Raw genomic sequence first — 5841 nt, forward strand, 5'->3', positions numbered from 1 at the left:
TCTCCTTCAAGAGATTGAGCCTGCTCTTCCCTCCACAATTACGTCGTTGTGGTTATATAAAACTACTATGGAAGAAATGTCCAACAACGACAACAACACCAGCAAGGCTTGCCAGAGCGCAAAACGTTGCAGCCAGAGACACCTGTTCAGACTCAAACCGCCAAACTACTCGTTGATCGCTACCGGCCCCGCTGATTCGTCGCCGGTCTGGCTGCACCTGCACTCGCCCCCCCATACTACTTGATGTCTGGGGTCGCCACGACCTCAGACCTCAGAATGTTCAGTGCTTTCGTAGTTATCACTCCTCCCAGCTAGACGTTAGCGTGTACTGAGAGAGGTGATAGCTTAAAGCCAATATTCCAGCACCTCCCATTTACTTTTGTGTTGCACTTCTTGTTATTTTATCTTAACGTAACTTTTCATTGTGTCATTTAATTATTCTTATTATTTTGATTGATTGATTTTATTATAAGAATTTGTTTGTGCATTTTATTCATGTTTTGATTTATTTAACGTAATTAAAATTTCATTGTTAAAATTTACTTGTGTTTTGTGTGTCTTCTCCTTACCTTACCACAGACGAAGTTCCAGTTTTCTATTTTTTTTTTATAACTATGTGACGAAGCCATACCCCTAGCCTTAAACAGCCGAACACCAACGCGTTACCGTCACAAGTTATATGGGGGCCAGTCCTAGGAGCTTCACTCAGGCACTGGTGCCAAGTGGTAATTTATGGTAAGCGTATTTAACTTTGTTAAAGTAGCTTTACTATTTTTCATATTCAATTTCATTTTTTATAAGGTGCGGTGTATTGTGCATTACGAGAGTAACATATAGTGAAGGTGAGACAACTTTGGATTACGTGGTGACTGTAGGCCGCAGTCATACTCTTAATTGGTCATCTCTCCTCCGTGTTATTACTCGTATTTACCATCTATGTCCCTTGAATATTTCTCATTCTGACAGATCATCATATTGGTACCCTGGTACTGTGGTCTGCCCCGGGTCAAGAGTACCCAATCTTCTGCAATCTGACTGTAGGAGGACAAAGAGGGCCATAGTTCCTCTAGCTCGAACTTTAGTTGCTGAATTGGGACCTCAGCAGCAGTTCTCGTCACCAGTTGACACCTCGCACCCCTACACGTCAGTCAGAGATGATGATACATACAACGGTAGGGAATTAGCTTATTTTTTCAGAGCACAAAAGTTCGCTAATTCTGTAAGTATCATATTAAATTCAGTAGGAAAAACTTGCTTTATGTCCTATAGAGACGTGGCAAGGTATGCCTACATCCTTGGACTACCAATTTTACTTCTGAGACAATTACTGTTTCATTTGTTTTCGAAACTCTGTTTCATTTGTTAGTAGGATTTTCTTGCCCTTATCCTCTTACATGAGTACCGGGTACAAGATTTCCTGCGCCCTTGATTTAATTTAATCATTTAACATCTTTTACTTAACTTTAATTGTTAAAGATCTCACAGGATAGGTACCAGTTGCCACGTTGTCCTGTTTCTGACATTCACTATTGAATATTCGTGTACCTTTATTTGCTAATTTCACCATGTTTCGTCTCCAAGCTTTCCGTACAAATCCAGCAGGTGAAATAGGGACTTTAAGTCGTGCCAAGAAGACTGAATTACAAACTCTTGCACATGAGTATCAACTAGAAGTTCCCTACCAAGCCAACAAGAGTGAAATACACAACCTGTTGCTGGATTACTATTTAGAACAAGGTAAGATCGACTCTGAAACTCATGAAACTTACTATATTGCAGATAAAACTGATTTGGCAACGATGAAACTCAAACTAGAGCTGGCCAAGATTGAGCGTGAGCAGCAAAGGGAAGCAGCTGCCATAAGAAGGGAAGAACACGAACGAGAAGCTGCTTTGAGGAGAGACGAACAAGAACGCGAGGCTGCTTTGAGGAGAGAAGAACACGAACGTGAGTTCACATTACTCCGTGAACGTGAACGCTTACAGCTCGAAACCAAACAACGCGAGTTAGAGATACAACGCGAACATGACAAGCAACAAGCGACTCTGGCTCTAGAGTGTCGTCAACGCGAAATCGCCTTGGAAACTTCACACTTCACTCAACGCCAGCAAGCTACTGCCTATCTTCCCGTCAGTTTTAATATATCACATGCAAGTAAGTTAATGCCATCCTTTGTAGAAGCAGAAGTTGATGTGTTTTTCACCACCTTTGAAACCCTTGCTAATCAACTCAGTTGGCCTGTCAACCAATGGGCCACACTTCTCAGAGTCCATCTTACAGGTAGAGCTGCAGTCACACTCAGTACTTTGGCGTCTGAGAATGACTACTACACTCTGAAACAAGCAGTGTTGGACGCCTACCTCCTCTCTACTGAAAGTTATAGAAGGAAATTCCGTGACCACCTGAAGGCAAGTACCACTACCTTCCTCGAGTTTGCTAACACGAAACGGAGGTATTTCATGAAATGGCTGGAAGCAGCACATGTCTCTACTTTTACAGAACTCGTCAACCTGATGCTTGTTGAAGAATTCTTGAGACGTGTGCCACCTCCTGTCCGCCTCTACTTAGCAGATAAAGAAGAAACCGACTACCTGAAGTGTGCTAAGTCGGCTGACACTTACAGCCTCATCCACCGGCTGACACCCGAACCATCCTCCAGTAAGAAGTCGTGGTACAGTTACGAGAAGGTGAGCCTCGATCAAGCTGGTTCACAACTGTACTGCAAGTATTGTAGACTCTATGGACATACCATAGACAAGTGTGGTAAGTCTCAATACAAGGGAACCACTGACCAACAAAGACCCAAACCAACTCCTCCTAAGTCCGGTAAGCCTGTGATGAATGTTGGTGTTGATGTTAATGATCTTTCTCTTTTCAGTAACCACCTGTATACTGGAACTGTCTCTGCCAACGGTTCAAATCCGGAGGGACGTTTCAAATTGAAGATCTTGAGGGACACAGCGGCTCTACAATCGATCATCTTGAAGTCGGCTGTGCCCAACATCGTCTACACCGGAGAAACCGTCTTCATCACTGACCTCACTGCTACCACTCCATACCCTCTCGCCAGAGTCCACCTGGATTGTCCCTACGTGAACGGGGAAGTCCAAGTCGCCGTCAGGGAAAAGCCTTTTCCCATGCCTGGAGTGCAACTTCTCCTAGGCAACGACTTGGCAGAAGACCTGCAACCGACCAACCTGATCGTCATGGACAAACCCCAGGTGTGTAACTCTGTGCCAATAAACCCTATTCTTGAGTATGTTCCAGCAGAGGTTCAAGAGAGTGATGAAGTTTCTCCTCCGGTTCTCGTGACCACCCGTGCACAAGCCGCACGTCCACAGCCAGCTGACTCTACTGCTACCGCTGTCCCTCAAGACCCTCAGAAACTCCCCCCGCATCTGACCAAGTTGGAGTTCCGTAAGTTGCAGAGGGAAGATCTTACTTTAACACCATTGTTTTTCCAGGCCGAGACTCAACCCGACAGTATTCCTGGGTTCTTCCTAGAGAACGACTTGCTCTACCGCAGATATAGACCCAGTAAACTGAAGGAGGAGGACGATTGGGCCAACATCGAACAACTTGTGATTCCCACCAGCCTGCGGCCCACTATTCTACACCTGGCCCACGGAGCATTCTCCCACTACGGCTTCAACAAGACTTACCATGGGATTCGTCAAGACTACTACTGGCCAGGTATGGTAAATAACGTCAAACAGTACGTAAAACAGTGTCATACATGTCAGATGGCAGGCAAGCCGAACGTCTCCATTCCCAGAGCACCACTGATTCCCATACAGGTGCCTGCGGAACCTTTCCACAGACTCATAATAGACTGTGTTGGTCCTTTACCTCGGACCAGTTCAGGTAACGCCTACATCCTAACCATCCTGTGTCCTACCACCAGATTTCCCATAGCAGTTCCAGTGAAGAACATCACGGCTGCTACGGTTATAAAACATCTATTGAAGATCTTCACTCAATACGGATTTCCCAGGGAGATTCAAAGTGACTGTGGTACCAACTTCACCAGTGATCTCTTCAAAAGGACACTGGAGGAGTTCAACATCAAACAGGTATTGTCCAGCCCCTATCATCCTGCTTCACAGGGTTCTCTTGAACGTAGTCATCAGACCATCAAAGCACTCTTGAAAAAGTTTTGTTGTGAAACCTCAAAGGATTGGGATAAGCAGATTGACCTAATAATGTGTATTTTCAGAAGTCTCCCCAATGAGTCCCTAGGAGTATCTCCTTATGAGATGCTCTACGGCCGTAAGTGCCGTACTCCCCTTAAGGCTTTCAAAGACTCTCTCAGAGATGCCACCTTCAGTGAGCATCAGAATGTGCCCCAGTTTCTTCAAAACCTTCAACACATTCTAGAGAGAGTCCACCGCTTTGCCCATGATAATCTATTGAAAGCCCAGGTGAGAATGAAGACTCATTACGACCAGACCAGCAAAGTAAGAAAATTCAAGCCGGGAGACTTCGTCCTTGCCTATTTCCCTATCCCAGGTTCACCTTTACAAAACAGATTTTCAGGACCCTACTGCGTCAAAGAGTGCAGAAGCAACAACAACTACGTCATAGAGACTCCAGATAGGCGGCGGAAGACCCAGCTGTGCCACGTCAACCTCCTGAAGCAATATAATGGTACTCCTCCCACTGTCTTGACTAATTGTTCTACCTTCACAGAACCCTACATCCACAGTGAGACCTTCCCAGCTTCTCCTCCCGAAAGCACTGACAAGGAGTCAGCGCTTTCTAATTCCGAAATCCTTAATGATCTTCCCAAATGCTTTCACGATAATAATCGTGCTCCTTTGCCCTCTTCTAATTCCACTCTCACCTCGTCAGATAAACCCTTCATCCTCCATGTCGACGCTAGGGGTACCGACGTTGGTGGTGTCGTGATGCAACAACGAGGCGAGAAGAATACACCTGTCAGCGACTACTGCTACAAGGATCTACGGAACAATTGGCAAGGAGCTACTCTTCCTCATCCTGAAGCTTCAGCACTTCACTCCACCCCTGAAAAGTGCTCGGTCCACCATCAACACGGACCACACCACCCTACACCTCCTGCAGCACGCCCCCTTCTCATCTCAACGTCTTCTACTATGGGCTTGCTACCTGCAGAAATTCAACCTGGAGACACGCTATACCAAGAGTCTGAAAACATCTTAGCCCATGATCTCTCCAGAGTTTATGAAGTAGAAGCGACTCCATCCATTACTCTACCACATAACGACGTACTTCTTCCAGAACCGCAGGCTTCGGGGGAGAGTTGTGACGATAATCTCCTTCAAGAGATTGAGCCTGCTCTTCCCTCCACAATTACGTCGTTGTGGTTATATAAAACTACTATGGAAGAAATGTCCAACAACGACAACAACACCAGCAAGGCTTGCCAGAGCGCAAAACGTTGCAGCCAGAGACACCTGTTCAGACTCAAACCGCCAAACTACTCATTGATCGCTACCGGCCCCGCTGATTCGTCGCCGGTCTGGCTGCACCTGCACTCGCCCCCCCATACTACTTGATGTCTGGGGTCGCCACGACCTCAGACCTCAGAATGTTCAGTGCTTTCGTAGTTATCACTCCTCCCAGCTAGACGTTAGCGTGTACTGAGAGAGGTGATAGCTTAAAGCCAATATTCCAGCACCTCCCATTTACTTTTGTGTTGCACTTCTTGTTATTTTATTTTAACGTAACTTTTCATTGTGTCATTTAATTATTCTTATTATTTTGATTGATTGATTTTATTATAAGAATTTGTTTGTGCATTTTATTCATGTTTTGATTTATTTAACGTAATTAAAATTTCATTTTTAAAATTTACTTGTG

Source organism: Procambarus clarkii, chromosome 70 (assembly GCF_040958095.1).
Source record: "Procambarus clarkii isolate CNS0578487 chromosome 70, FALCON_Pclarkii_2.0, whole genome shotgun sequence".
Classification (NCBI taxonomy): domain Eukaryota; kingdom Metazoa; phylum Arthropoda; class Malacostraca; order Decapoda; family Cambaridae; genus Procambarus; species Procambarus clarkii.